At 36.1% G+C, this 16554-nt stretch overlaps 1 protein-coding gene and 1 pseudogene across 3 annotated transcripts in view; one reads left to right on the top strand and one right to left on the bottom strand.

Annotated features, from left to right (window-relative positions):
• UMAD1 (UBAP1-MVB12-associated (UMA) domain containing 1) overlaps window positions 1–16554 on the bottom strand; it is a 253280-nt gene that overhangs the window by 151597 nt on the left and 85129 nt on the right. The gene's annotated exons all lie outside the window — the stretch shown is intronic.
• On the top strand, window positions 6509–10061 carry LOC116759693 (annotated as a pseudogene).

Below are 16554 nucleotides of genomic sequence, written 5' to 3'. Positions count from 1 at the left end.
CCATACAGGATAAACCGAAGGAGAAACACACCGAGACACAAAGTAATCAAATTGGCAAAAACTGAAGACAAAAATTATTGAAAGCAGCAAGGGAAAAACGACAAATAACATACAAGGGAACGCCATAAGGGTAACAGCTGATTTCTCAGCAGAAACTCCACAAGCCAGAAGCGAGTGGCAGGACATATCTAAACTGATGAAAGGGAAGAACCTACAACCAAGATTATCTACCCGGCAAGGATAACATTCAGATTTGCTGGAGAAATCAAAAGCTTTACAGAAAAGCAAAAGTTGAGAGAATTCAGCACCACCAAACCAGCTCTACAACAAAGGCTAAAGGAACTTCTCTAAGTGGGAAACACAAGAGAAGAAAAGGACCTATAAAAACAAACCCAAACCAATTACGAAAATGGTAATAGGAACATACATATCGATAATTACCTTAAATGTCAATGGATTAAATGCTCCAACCAAAAGATACAGGCTCACTGAATGGATACAAAAACAAGACCCATATATATGCTGCCTACAAAAGACCCACTACAGACCTAGGGACACAAACAGACTGAAAGTGAGGGGATGGAAAAAGATATTCCATGCAAATGGAAATCAAAAGAAAGATGGAGTAGCAATACTCATATCAGATAAAATAGACTTTAAAATAAAGCCTGTTACAAGAGACAAGGAAGGACACTACACAATGATCAAGGGATCAATCCTAGAAGAAGATATAACAATTATAAATATATATGCACCCACCATAGGAGCACCTCAATACAAAACGCAGCTACTAACAGCTATAAAAGAAGAAATCAACAGTAATAATGGGGGACTTTAACACCTCACCTACACCAATGGACAGATCATCCGAACAGAAAATGAATAAGGAAACACAAGCTTTAAATGACACAATACACCAGATAGATTTAATTGATACTTATAGGACATTCCATCCAAAAACAGCAGATTACACTTTCTTCTCGAGTGCACATGGAATATTCTCCAGGATAGGTCACATACTGGGTCACAAATCAAGGCTCAGTAAATTTAAGGAGATTGACATCGTATCAAGCATCTTTTCTGACCACAACGCTATGAGATTAGAAATCAATTACAGGGGGAAAAAAAAGTAAAAAACACAAACACATGGAGGCTAAACAATACATTATTAAATAACCAAGAGATCACTGAAGAAATCAAAGAGGAAATCAAAAAATACCTAGCGACAAATGGCAATGAAAACACGACGATCCAAAATCTATGGGATGCAGCAAAAGCAGTTCTAAGAAGGAAGTTTATAGTAACACAATCCTACCTCAAGAAACAAAAAACATCTCAAATTAACAATCTAACCTTACACCTAAAGGAACTAGAGAAAGAAGAATAAACAAAACCCAAAGTTAGTAGAAAGAAAGAAAGAAATAGCGATCAGAGCAGAAATAAATGAAATAGGAACAAAGAAAACAATAGCAAAGATCAATAAAACTAAAAGCTGGTTCTTTGAGAAGATAAACAAAATTGATAAACCACTAGCCAGACTCATCAAGAAAAAGAGGGAGAGGACTCAGATCAATAAAAGTAGAAATGAAAAAGGAGTAGTTACAACAGACACTGCAGAAATACAAAGCATCCTAAGAGACTACTACAAGCAACGCTATGCCAATAAAATGGACAACCTGGAAGAATGAACAAATTCTGAGAAAGGTATAACCTTCCAAGACTGATCCAGGAAGAAATAGAAAATATGAACAGACCAATCACAAGTAATGAAATTGAAACTGTGATTAAAAATCTTCCAACAAACAAAAGTCCAGGGTCAGATGCCTTCACAGGTGACTTCTATCAAACATACAGAGAAGAGCTAACACCCATCCTTCTCAAAGTCTTCCCAAAAATTGCAGAGGAAGGAACACTCCCAAACTCATTCTATGAGGCCACCATCACCCTGACACCAAAACCAGACAAAGATACTCCAAAGAAGAAAATCACAGAAAAATATCACTTATGAATAGAGATGCAAAAATCCTCAGCAAAATTCTAGCAAACAGAATCCAATAACACACTAAAAGGATCATATGCCATGATCAACTGGGATTTATTCCAAGGATGCAAGGATTCTCCAATATATGCAAATCAAATAATGTGATACACCGTATTAACAAATTGAAGAATGAAAACCATATGATCATCTCAATAGATGCAGAAAAAGCTTTTGACAAAATTCAACATCCATTTATGAGAAAAACTCTCCAGTAAATGGGCATAGAGGGAACCTACCTCAACATAATAAAGGCTATGTACGACAAACCCACAGCAAACATCATTCTCAATGGTGAAAAACTGAAAGCATTTCCTCTAACATCAGGAACAAGACAAGGCTGTCCACTCTCACCAGTATTATTCAACATAGTGTTGGAAGTCCTAGCCACGGCAATCAGAGAAGAAAAAGAAATAAAAGGAATACAAATTGGAAAAGAAGAAGTAAAACTGTCACTGTTTGCAGATGACATGACACTATACATAGAGAATCCTAAAGATGCCACCAGAAAACTACTAGAGCTAATCAATGAATCTGGTAAAGTTGCAGGATACAAAATTAATGCACAGAAATCTCTTGCACTCCTATACACTAATGATGAAAAATCTGAAAGAGAAATTAAGGAAACATTCTCATTTACCATTGCAACAAAAAGAATAAAATACCAAAGAATAAACCTACCTGGGCGACAAAAGACCTGTATGCAGAAAACTATGACACTGATGAAAGAAATTTAAGATGATACAAACAGATGGAGAGATATATACCATGTTCTTGGATTGGAAGAATCAATATTGTGAAAATGACTATACTACCCAAAGCAATCTACAGATTCAATGCAATCCCTATCAAACTACCAATGGCATTTTTTACAGAACTAAAACAAAAAATCTTAAAATTTGTATGGAGACACAAAAGACCCCGAATAGTCAGAGTGGTCTTGAGGGAAGAAAACGGAGCTGGAGGAATCAGACTCCCAGACTTCAGACTATACTACAAAACCTACAGTAATCAAGACAATATGGTACTGGCACAAAAACGGAAATATAGACCAATGGAACAGGATAGAAAGCCCAGTGATAAACCCACACATTTATGGTCAACTAATCTATGACAAAGGAGGCAAGGATATACAATGGAGAAAAGACAGTCTCTTCAATAAGTGGTGTTGGGAAAACTGGACAGCTATATGTAAAAGAATGAAATTAGATTACTCCCTAACACCGTACACAAAGATAAACTCAAAATGGATTAGAGACCTAAATGTAAGACTGGACACTATAAAACTCTTAGAGGAAAACATAGGAAGAACACTCTTTGACATAAATCACAGCAAGATCTTTTTTGATCCACCTCCTAAAGTAATGGAAATAAAAACAAAAATAAACAAATGGGACTTAATGAAACTTAAAAGTTTTTGCATGGCAAAGGAAACTACAAATAAGACCAAAAGACAACCCTCCGAATGGGAGAAAATATTTGCAAACGAATCAACGGACAAAGGATTAATCTCCAAAATATATAAACAGCTCATGCAGCTTAATATTAAAAAAACAAACAACCCAATCCAATGGGCAGACCTAAATAGACATTTCTCCAAAGAAGACATACAGATGCCCAAGAGGCACATGAAAAGCTGCTCAACATCACTAATCATTAGAGAAATGCAAATCAAAACTACAGTGAGGTATCACCTCACATCAGTTAGAATGGGCATCATCAGAAAATTTACAAACAACAAATGCTGGAGAGGGTGTGGAGAAAAGGGAACCATCTTGCACTGTTGGTGGAAATGTAAATTGATACAGGCACTATGGAGAACAGTAAGGTTTCTTAGAAAACTAAAAATAGAACTACCATATGACCCAGCAATCCTACTACTGGGCATATACCCAGAGAAAACTATAATTGAAAAAGCACATGCACCCCAATGTTCATTGCAGCACTATTTACGATAGCCAGGTCATGGAAGCAACCTAAATGCTCATTGACAGACGAATGGAAGAAGATGTGGTACATATATACAATGGAATATTACTCAGCCAGAAAAAGGAACGAAATTGGGTCATTTGTAGAGACGTGGATGGATCTAGAGACTGTCATACAGAGTGAAGTAAGTCATAAGGAGAAAAACAAAATATCGTAAATTAACGCATATATGTGGAACCTAGAAAAATGGTACAGATGAACCAGTTTGCAGAGCAGAAATTGAGACACAGATGTAGAGAACAAACATATGGACATCTGAGCAGGCACCATGTCATTTGGAGCACGTCCGTAGTGGTTTAACAGCAGCATTTTATCACGATAGTAAGTTTTAAGAGGAAGGTGGTAAGGAGGATTTCTTCAATAAAACTGTAATTATAAAGTGGTTAATTGTATTACAATAAAAAAGTATTTTATTTAGGAGTAAAAAATAGTTTTGTCACTTTAGAAAGGTGTTAAATTTTTAGTAACTTGATTTAATGTCTTACATTTAGTAGTCCCACTTTCAGAAGAGATATGCATGTTTTGCTCGGTCCTTATCATATCAATGTCAGTTAACTGAAAAATCCAAAATTACTTTTTAGCAAGCCAATGGTTTCATGTTTATTCAAGTTAATGTTGGCTCAATAGGCAGAGAGGACCAGAACTGTCATTCTAATGTGTTTTTTATTTATTTTTAAATTGAAGTATAGTTCTAATTGTTTTAATTCGTTGCATTAAAAATCTGTTAAAAACAAAAACGAAAACAAGCCAAACCTCCTACTTTATTTTTCCTTGCACTTAAAAGAGGAATTCAAAGTTCCTCTAGTAAGTTCAACACCTGGGGGAACTTCATTAAGCGCTATTCCCTGAAATTACCGCTTCACGGTGCAAAACAGGGGCTATGTAATCTGAAGAAGTTAATGTAATGTGCACCGCTGCTCAGGGACTCACAGTGGCACTGGGAAATGCTGCCATGCTATTACCTTAATTAATGTTTCCATCAAATGAGTGGAGTGCAAAAAAAAAAAAATTCATAACTAAAAGTCAGGGTTTAAAGGATTTGGAGAAACAATGAATTCCTGATTTCAACATTAGCTGAGGAAGACTTTAATTTCTGCTCTCAAACAGTCTTTAATTCTGGTAGCTACGTGTCAAGACACAAATGGATGCTGGATAAAGTTCAAAGATACTAAAATGATTAAGGAATCTGTTGACTGCTCCACGTAGTAAACTGTAAAAAGTGTCACGACACTTCAGGATGGAAAAGGCAGACTATAAGACTGCACAGTGTTATGAACTGTTATGAAAGGTATGTCCTACTCGAACTTGTTTGCCAAATTTCAAAATTCTAGAATTTAAGATTTCTACAACAAAGGCAATACCAACTTAAATTTTGAAATAATTAAAGACAAATAAAATATTATTCTAAGCTGTGGAGAGAAAACATCAATCTTGTAAGAATCAGTGTAAAACTAAATTTTAATAGTTTGAAGGAGAATTTGGGTGATTTTTATAGATTTTATGGACTTAAAAGTAATCTTGCAAATATATTTGGGTGGGGATAGAGAATAGCTGACTTTTAAAGGTTGTTATTACAAACAATAGTCATAAATTCTCACAAACCTTCCTTTGAGGTGAATGCAAAAAATACAGGTCTGGACCAAACACCAGAATTCTTTGCTTCCTATTAAAAAGTTGCTACTGGCCAGTTCTCGAATGAAAGTGTTAGCAGAATTTCAAATCTGCCTCATGCCTTGAACGTAGGAGCAATTCCAGAGTTTCAAGAATTTTTAACAATCAAGGGAAAGAAGGGGGTCCACTGCATAATAATTAGATGCTAAACAGTCTTGACTTATTTAAGCTGCCTTTCTATTCTCCTCATTGACACGGGAACTATCAAGTTTACTCAGATTTCTCTTTGGGCAAGTCCTGGCTAACCTTCTGGGCTCCCCTGTGTATAGACATATATGTAGAATCTGAACATCTTTATAAGTTTCTCCAACCAACCACTGGCAAGCTGGGTCATTTCTTCTACTCTTCATGAATTCATCATCAATCCAAAGTGGCAAGCTGGGTCATTTCTTCTACTCTTCATGAATTCATCATCAATCCAAAGTGGCAATTTTAAAATCCTACAGTTTCTCTGAAGATCATGAAATACCTTGATTAGTACAGCCTCACAGTTTTTCTTTTTTACATATAAATTTTAAGAAAAACTAGCTTTTGATCCTAATGTAAATATTCCGATTTTCTAAACGTACTGCTTGACTTGCTATGTTATTAGGAACACCAGTCAGCTTCCTTGACAAAACTGATCTTGAGGAATCTAAGTTTTGAAAATACTTCTGACTGTTTTTAGACAGCAAATGTGCCGAGGTCAAACCATATGGCACAAGAGTAAATAATCAGTTGCTTCAAAGAAACACTTGTTGAGCTACTGATGTGTGCTACAAAGAACTATCTCATTTTTTGGAGCACTACATGAAAGGGCAGGTGTTAGGAATGGGGAAAAATGCCAAATCTCACTTGAGGTTACAGCAGCTTACTGACAATATGGTGAATGTCACAGGGACCAGGCAAGGTAATGACGGTGAGATATAAATTGACTACGTGATTAAACCTTAAATGTCTGATGCGACAGCAGTTCATTACTAAGTATTTATAGGGTCTCATCTGTGGTGTGTCAAATTAAAACTCTGATATTGTAACAAACTATGCTAACTTTCTACTTTAAAATGCCTTAATCCAAGCTACTTAAGGAATACTTATGTAACAGTTAAGCAATATTTTATTTATTTTAAAAGTTTATAATTTGTTCAGATATTGTACCTGAATACTGGTGCGGAGAAGTAAAAATAATTTCTTACCCTTTTCCCTAAAATGGCTGCCAGTTCTTTCAGGAATTCAAACAACAAGATTTCATTCCCTATACCCTGTCTCCTTCTTTTTATTTCCTTTCCCTGTTCTCTATCTCACCTGGGAATGTTGACCTTGAAGCCAATGGCTTGACCTTTGGCAGCTACCATCTAATTCCAAACGGAGTCATGTCAAGGCAACTGCACACAGCAGGTGCGCAGGAAATGCTGGCACTTTGCCATCAAGTGCAAAGGCAGTGCCATTTTTGAGCATTAGCACCACCCCAGAGTGGATAAGAGCCAGGGGTTCTGGCCTGCAGAAAATAGGAAAGCAGGAAAAACACATCAAGTAAACCACAGCATATTTGGTTACAAGGACAAAAAAAGTTCATTTGTATTCATTGCTTAATGGAAGTTTTTATACATCCATATTGTTGTGCAATACTTTAATACTGATGCAGCACCTAGTGTCAATTGACCTTGAACAACAGTCCATTAAATATCACCAGGCCCTGGATGAATCAGTAGCTAGCATCAAATACTACCCTGAGGTGTCCAACTCAGAGACGATTTAAGCTTTATGACTTGATGAAAATAGCAATGATTTACTTCTTGGCACTAAGGGCACAGGGAGAACAAGCTTCTGTTTTGTTTGTTTCAAGTCAGTGAGTCAGATCCAATACTGGAAAAATTTCAAAAAGTATACTAAATTCTTCCAATGCCTATACTAGGCTTTGGTCCTATATTAAACATCTTTAAGAAACTGGATTAATTATTTCAACAGCTAACTACTACTTAACATTCTACAGACCCTTTTATCAATGCAAATAACTATAAACCTATATGTATCAAAAAGATATTTTTGTATTAGTCTGGCTTTAGAATCTATTAGCTCAATTGAAAACATGAAAAACTGGGTTATGTTGTTGCTTTGTTTTAAGGTGACCAATAAGATAAAGTTTTGTTAACACTGGATTTTCCACCACATAATAATGGCTATGGTTTCTTAAAGGCTCAGTATATGTAAGTGTTGGGCTAAGTTTTTGACATATACTGTCTCATTTAATCTTTACAACAATCTGATAAATTAGGCATTATTATTCCACTTTACAGATAGGAAAACTGAGGCACAAAGATAGTAATTGACTTGCCTAGACCAACAACTAATTAATGTCATGTGAACCAGAGCTGGATTCAGGTCTAATAAGCTCTGAGGTCTAGCTCCTGGTCACTAGGGTGGACAGTTTTCACTGGGCTCTCCTACTGTAATTCACCACAGATAACTTGCAGGAAATTATTTGGTCCAATTAGCCAAAAGGATTACTCAGACTAGGCCCCTACCAAGCACGAAACACCATTCAGTAAGGAAAACCTCGATTAAACCCCAAGGTGAGTTCTGTAAGTTAAACCTACAGACGTTTATTGAGCGCACGCAAAAGAGATGAGAGGCAAAGCCAAAAACACAGACCTCATTTCAAGAAAAAGAAAATACTCAGGATTAGTTAAAAAGAAGCAAATGTACCAACCTTATTATTAGGGTGTTTCTACATTTTATCTTAAAATGTGGCTACTATAAAATTATGCTACCTGCCCACACTCTGTACTCTTTCTTAAGTTACTATATACAAAGAGACAATATGACAAGCTTTAGAGAGACCAATTCAGCAAAAACTTATAAGTCAACAAACAAAAATAATTACTTTCTGATAGATGAAAATATAAGGGTAATTAAAACTTTACATATCTGAATGTATACATTAAAATAATAGTATGACCATTGGTGTGTCATCAAAAATAAATAAAACTGTCAGAGGTGAAATGAATCAAATAACACTGAGTATTTCTTACTGATTTATCTGTAAATCTATACTGTGGTAGTAGTTTGTTTGCTCCAGGCTTCTGATCCTACAACATGACTAAACGTTATTTGCTCTGGCGATTAAATGACGGACAAAACAAAACAAAGCCCAGATGTAAGAACTTGTAGTGAGCTTGGGCAGAAACCTTGGCATTCTGCTGGAGAGAAGGAGAAACTACTATTGAGTGAGCACCCATTCTGTACCCAGTGCTGGGCTGAGTAGTTTACATAAGTTATTGGATCTAAACATTTCAACAGCCCTACTGACACCACATCATCATCATCCTTTCACAGATGAGGTAACTGAAGCCCAGAGAGGTTAATTAACTCACCACAGTCCCAGCGGGCAAGTAGCAGAGCTGAGATTCAACTCCGGATGTCTGACTCATAGACAATGGGGTTCCCCCAAAATTAACATATAAAAATTATATATACATATAGTAATCTTAACTCCTTTTTCTCCAAAAGTGAGAGGATTCTCAAAATGTAGCTTTAGAAAAGCTGGGGGGCAGGGGTGCGACCCAATCCAAGGAAAGGAACACCCTCATGGAGTGAGGCAGCTACTGTGGCTGGACAAGCAGTGGGGTCTGTGGGGAAACCAGAGTCCCGATGACCTCCAGCCACCCCAGTTGTTTTCAGCTTGTTTCCTACCACCGGGGAATGGAAAGTGACCAGCTCTGTGAGCGGCCATTGGAAGCCAGGCTCCAAGAGTCCTGGACGTGTTGACAGAGGATGGCATCTGTCTTCTGCATTGTGGAAAAGCTCAGAGACACAGTGGCTCCCACCTTAACACACTGAGGAATGAGTCTGTTGCTTCCTATTTTGCCCTGTCACTCTATACGAAGACGTTAAGAAAAGAATTTTTGCATTCAAAGAGAGAACTTTAAAGTAAAAAAGAATACTTTTTGGAAGAAACATTGATAGGAACCAGATGAGATGCAGAATAACATGTTCTGTGAAGTGAAAACAAGTAAACAAGAGCTATCATGCACATCAATAAGATAATTTGAAAAGCACATTGGAATAAAATAAATAAAGACAACTAGATGTTTGAAAGTATTGAGCGAGCAGATGCCATCTAAATAAGCAGAACTCCTCCATCTAAGGACATCTAGAAACTCAGCAGGTGAAGAAGCATTTAAATCCACCTTCATTAAAGTGGCAGGTAGAAAAATGGAGCTATAATCTGAAGATCCATGGTTTCGCACAAGAGCTGGAACTTAGGAGGAAGAAATGTAGCAATCTTAAAACTGAGCTACAAAAAATCCAAAGCGATCAGTCTCAGGAAGAGGATCTGACCAGCAGACATCTTCAAAGACCAAATATCTCAGGTCATAGTTAAGTAGCATTCATCTGGGAACTGAGGAGAGAGATGGCTAACTTATATCAGGACTTAAGTGCAGCCTGAACTACTAAGAACACTGAAAACTCCAAGTGCAATCAGGAAAGCCTTCATTCCAAGAGAAGGCATTGAAGTCACTGGGAAGGACAGCACAAAGTCCATTTGACGCAATGCTCAAAAGACAATCTTCTCTCACTAAATGCAAAGCACTTTGTTATAAGGATCATAGCTTCCCCTTTACCAGGAGATATAAAAGATTTTATCAGACAAAGCAATTCTCCAATCACAGACAGATAATGAGAGAACCATTCCTAACGACAGCACAAACTTTCAGGAATGACTCCTACGGCAAAAAATCTATGGGAGCTAATTCATGGGTGTTCCCAAGAGCTCCTAAATTGAGTCAGGTAGTTTTTGGGGAGATTAGGAATAAGACTTTTGGGTCAACATAACCAAAGCTGCCTTTGTAAGAGTTAATTCTGAAGAGATTCATATCTGGAGACGAGGATACGAGATTTTTCCCTACTTGTTCTCCAAGAAATGTGTATAACAAACTATAAAAGTGGACTTAGATTAAAAATTTGCTGAAATCTTTAGTCTTTAGTATAGAATATATATTTTTATTATATATATTAAGGTACAATATGTACCAATACAATATGTACCAATATATTGTCCCTTTAAAAATTACCTTTATATTATATTATCTTTCCTTCAAATGTGATACCTTTACAGGATTTTTCCAGCTATAATATCTGTGCTTTCAAGAGTGGTATGCTATCAATCAACCAATATCAACTTTCCTCTTTGACTGACCTTGCAACAATATTCATTTAAGGTATAATCACTCTTCACAGACAAATCATTGTCTATTAAACAGTAATTTATTTGATGTGTTCCTGGAAATTTTTTTACATCACTGGTTTTATGAAACCCAAGTGTTCCATGAAAGAAACTACAAAAATAACACCACCCTATTCACAACATACTCGTTAAGCATACTTTTATGAATATAAGTAAAACACTTCATAATCTTATATTTACTATATAATACAATTCAAACTGAATTAAAATGCTTTTTGATATCAGAGTCTTAGGTCTTAGCTATTTCCTGAACATTGTGGGAGATTGGAAAGCATTTCTAGTTAATGCATTTGGGATTAAAACCACTGCTTTTAGGATGAAAAAATAAAGTTAATTGGCATATTTTGCTTCAATGACCAAAAGAAACATAAGGTAGCAGTGCAAATTAATGGAGATGGTAGGTAACTCTTGCGTTTTTAAGGGGGAGAATGGAAGAACAACGAAGATTATAAAAGCTTTTTAGGCTAGGCATTTGGTTTCAGCATGGTGTGGTAAAGGGCTTCATTCTAACCATATGCCTCACGCTCTTGAATATCTATGATGAAACTTCAAATGAACAGTAACATTTATACACTTTTCCATAGAATGAAGAATGACAAATCTTCTGAATTTACTTAGGTGAAAGCCAATTAGGAGAGAGATTTAACTCTGGAAAGTAAAAGCACCAAAATATAGCTTAATTAAATAGGGAAGATAATTTTAAAAGCATAATCTTCCTATATTCATGAACTTCTTAAGGGTTCAAATCTAAAGGCCTTAAGTTAAAATAAAAAATCTTACCAATAACAAAGGCTACAACCCCCCGAGATACAGGAACCAGAGAATTTCTGGGAACTGAGAGGAGAGTCACATCCACACTAGGGGAAATCTGATGGCTTACTTTGACACCGCATTCCCCAAATCCCACTACCTTCGGACTCAGCTCTGAGACTCCATGAGCTAACGACGGTTTCCCTAGGATTACAGAAACAGGACAGTATCTCAAATAGAATGCTCTAAGTTAAGCCTACAGTTCTACAGTAACATCATAATAACTTTGCTAATAATAACGTGGGTCAAAAGTTTTTTTAAAAGGTAGGGAAGAATAACCCTATACTTTGGAATTAAAGCATATACTGCTAATTCTTAACTATAACAAAAAAAAAAAGAAGAAGAAAAGAAAAAGGCAATTACAATCCTTTGAAAATGCGAGGAAATTAAAAGTTCAGAATTATCTAAAAGAACCAGAAATTACACTCATATTTTCTTCTCTAAAGAGAGATATTCATATTATGTATGACAGAAATCTCTAATTTTATCAATAAGTGGGAAGTCTGTCTTGGTCTGCTGTATCTGGATTCAATGTAAAGCAATTATACTCCAATAAAGATGTAAAAAAAAAAAGATAATATGGAATGGGGTGAAACAGGTAGGGGTATAGATAAAACATGACAGTCATCAGTTGGTAAATATTAAAGCTGGATGAGTTCATGGGTATACAAGGAACACTCACAGTATTTTGTATACTTTTGTATATGTTTAAAATCTGTGATAATTGTTTAAAAACAAGACGACACTGTAGAAAACAGTTTGGCACTCTCTCAAAGGTTAAGCGTAGAGCTACCGTATGATCCAACAACTCTGCTACTACCTACGCTGCACATCTAACAGAACTGAAAGCAGGGATTTGAACAAATATCTGTACACCAATGATCACAGCAGCATGATTCACAATAGCTACAAGGTGGAAACAACCCAACCGATGAATAACAAAATATGGTATATACACACAGTGGGATTTATTAAGCCAAAAAAGGAATGGCATTTTGTTACATGCTATAACATGGATGAACCTTGAAAACACTAGGTTTAGTGAAATAAGCCAGAAATAGGATAAATATTGTAGATTCCACGTACACGAGGTACCTAGAATAGGCAAATTCATAGAAACAGAAAATAGAATAGAGGTTACTAAGGGCTGGTGGGAGGGAAAATGGGGTTGTTACTGTTTGATGGTTAAAGAGTTTTTGTTGAGGATGATGAAAAAGTTTTGGTTATAGACAGCGGTGATGGTTACACAACACTGTGACTGTATTTAATGCCACTGAACTGCATATTTATAAATGGTTAAAATAAATATGATTTATGTATATTTTACCACAATAAAAAAAAAGAGGAATTAAAAAAAAGAAGACATTTCCAAGCTACTAATACAAATGAAGTATATTAAGCATATAAAATACATAAGTATAAACAATTCACATGTTTTTATAAACATTTAAAGAAAGGTTCAGTGACAGAGCTGAAAATTATTAAAGTATTTTAGCAGAATACCTAACTTCAATTGACATGAATGGCTAGCAGTAAAAACTGCCCTGGGATTAATTCTACACAGTGGCTGGTGACATACCAGCCTGTGTATGCATAATTATCACATATTGCTAAGTTTTCTGTGTAGCATCTATTTCATGTGGTCACATTAATTTCAAAACATGAGCAATGGCTATTACTAACAAGGGGACCACAATTCTAATTTAGGAATATGAAATTTATATTGGTTTGCTTTGTTTTGCAGAATAACAATTGTCATGGCTGGGTGAAAGATACTCTCACTAAACCAATAAATAAAATCGACAAAGGAAATGCATCAGTGAAGCACTCAAAATGTCAGCCTTCAGTGCATACTTATAGCCTAGTAGTTTCTTCAGAACTATACACCAAGACCACTGATGTCCTTCCGAGGTTTAACTTGGCATTGAGCTGATTACCCGGAGACTCTGGAGTTTCCTGCCAGATAAGGGACAAACATACCAACTGGGTATGGTGTGCTACTTGCTGCTGTTTTAAAAAACAATGCCAGATTGCAACACTCTTTGTGCTCAAAAATGCCTGACATTTCTGGCTTAAGACCTTTTGGGTCTAATAAATAACTCCATTTCTAATGACAGAGGTTTCTTTCATTGATGGATTTATTAAATAAATAAGTAGTTCATCAGTTTACAGAATGTGTTATTTCACACAATTTAATATGAAAGAACTAGCAGGTGGTACTATTAAGAACCATCAGTAGTAGGAATTGTTTCATAGATGACCAACTTAATCTACATTTGGAACACTGCCATCCTTTATAAAGTTTTTCCATATAACACATTCAGAGTTTTAGTGCCCATCTACTCAGGGTGTTTATGAAATCCTTGTGCAGCTTTAAACTTGACCTATCCCACTGAATTATATTTTATGGGACTGTGTTAAAACTGCTGTGTATTCATCCAGACCACATTCTTTAAAGGAACTTCAAGCCAGGATCATGAATGCAATTTATGAAATCACTCAGCAGCAGCTGGAGAATGTTTTCAATGAGGTGGAAAATCAGACTGAATGTTGATCACCAAAAAAGGGTGGTTATGTTGAAGTCTATAAATTTAAACTGCAATGTTAAAGTCTTATTCACACTGATTTAAGTCATTTTTATTTTTTTTCTGTCACAAATACAACAAAGATTAAGGTTTAACATTAACATGGAATTTTAAAAACACCCAAAATGGCCATGATGTTATACATTTCTATTAGAAATTTTTATTATTTTTCCCATGTTAGAAGACTAATAGCAACTCATTAGAAAATATTTTACAGCATCCTAAAAGGCTAAAATATATTTTAGAGATCACTGATTCTCCAATTGACTTAGGCCATGTTTGTAAAATTGTACTATTTATAAAAATGTATTTTTATAAGCAAACCATTTCCTAATGGGTTGTGAAAGGAGAAAAATCAGTGCAAGAGAGAGGTTGGTTAACATGTTAAAACAGAACATGACTAGATACAATGCAGTAACCTGGATTTGATCCAGGGACAAAAAAAGGACATCAGTAGAAAAACTGGTAAAATCCAGGTAAAGTCTGTGGTTTAGTTAATAGTATTATACCAATGTTAATTTCACAGTTCTGACAAATCTCCCACAGCTATGTTAGGTGCAGATGAAGGATATAAAGAAACACTCTGTAGCATTTCTGCAACTTCTCTGTAAGTCTAAAATTATTCCAAAATGAAAGTTTATTAATTTTTAATGTTAATTGAATATTGGTAGCTTCTGCAATCCCCTTCTTCTCTACCTTTCCTGTACCTATTGCTTGTGACAAATTTTATTTTCCAGAGTTGGCCACCAAATCTCCTGTCACATGTTCTTTTTAGCCACATTTCCCCATTAAGAACTAGCATTTACTTAGCCATACTCTTGAATCTGAGATCACCCTGAGTCTACTTTAACCAACGAAACAAGGTGAGAGTGATGCTATATCAGTTCTAAGTGTAGCTCTTAACTGGCTTGGTAGCTTCACCTCCTACCTCTCTGAATGCTAACTCTTAGAACCCAGACACCATTTTATAAGAAACCCAAGCAATGCAGAGAGGCTACATACAGGTTCTCTTTTTCACAGCGTTAGCTTGAGCCAGAATCAACCAGCCCCCATGAGAGTAAGCCACTCTGGACATCAAGCCCAGTCGAGCTTTGTGATGACAGCAACCCCAGCCAACACCTGATTACAACCACATGAAAGAGCTCAACCAAGCACTGCCCAGCTAAGCCCAGACAACCCACAGAACTATGAGAGATAACAACTATGAGAGATAACAAATCACTGTTTTATGCCACTAAGTTTATGGTAGTTTGTTACACAGCAAAAGATAATTTGGACACGTAATCATCAAAAAGGAAACTGCTACCCAGATGAATTCATGGAAGGGTTGAAAATAGAAGGTCTGAAAAATAGAAGAACTGAAAAAATAATAATTGTTTCTACTTTCACTTTACTATTCTGCCTATTTCTTTCTTCTCACAGAATTTATTGATTATAGCAGTTACAGACAATAAGCGATTTTCAGGAAAAAATATTCAACTAGAACTTCATGGGAGAATCTACATTTTCACATTAACCAAGAGTCAAACATATCCGTTCACTAAATACTTTCTTAAAAGGGACATGAACTACTCATTGCATTTGCTTACTAAATGACAAGAATATTTTACTGACTCCCAACAGCTAGAGCAAGTAATCCAAGCAGAAGCTATAAAAATACTTATCTAAAATTGACTATATAATACAAAATAATAATAGCTGATATTTATCTCAGATATTCCTCACAGTCCTATCAGGTGGCTCTTCTAACTTTTTTTTTTTTTTTTGCGGTACGTGGGCCTCTCACTGTCGTGGCCTCTCCCATTGCGGAGCACAGGCTCCAGACGCGCAGGCTCAGCGGCCATGGCTCACGGACCCAGCAGCTCCGCGGCATGTGGGATCTTCATAGACCGGGGCACGAACTCGTGTCCCCTGCATCGGCAGGCGGACTCTCAACCACTGCGCCACCAGGGAAGCCCTAAACATTCTCTATTTTATCAATAATGAAAATGAAGTTCAGCAATATTAAGCAACATGCCTAAGGTCACCAGTTCAGTCTGGGTAGGAGCTAAGCTTCAAATACAGTTTGTATCCATGGTCCAAACCCTTCCACCACACCTCTCCTGATTATGATATTTTTCTACTTAAGGTTTCTTTCATACATTTTAATAGACTATTAAAAATATTCTGAATCACTAATCAAATAGTATATTTTAAACTTGGTGTAACATCCCATTCCATAGAAGAGATATGTA

Source organism: Phocoena sinus, chromosome 9 (genome assembly GCF_008692025.1).
Source record: "Phocoena sinus isolate mPhoSin1 chromosome 9, mPhoSin1.pri, whole genome shotgun sequence".
Lineage (NCBI taxonomy): Eukaryota > Metazoa > Chordata > Mammalia > Artiodactyla > Phocoenidae > Phocoena > Phocoena sinus.
The sequence above is the reverse complement of the archived record's forward strand: the minus strand, read 5'-3'. Positions and strand labels throughout refer to the sequence as shown.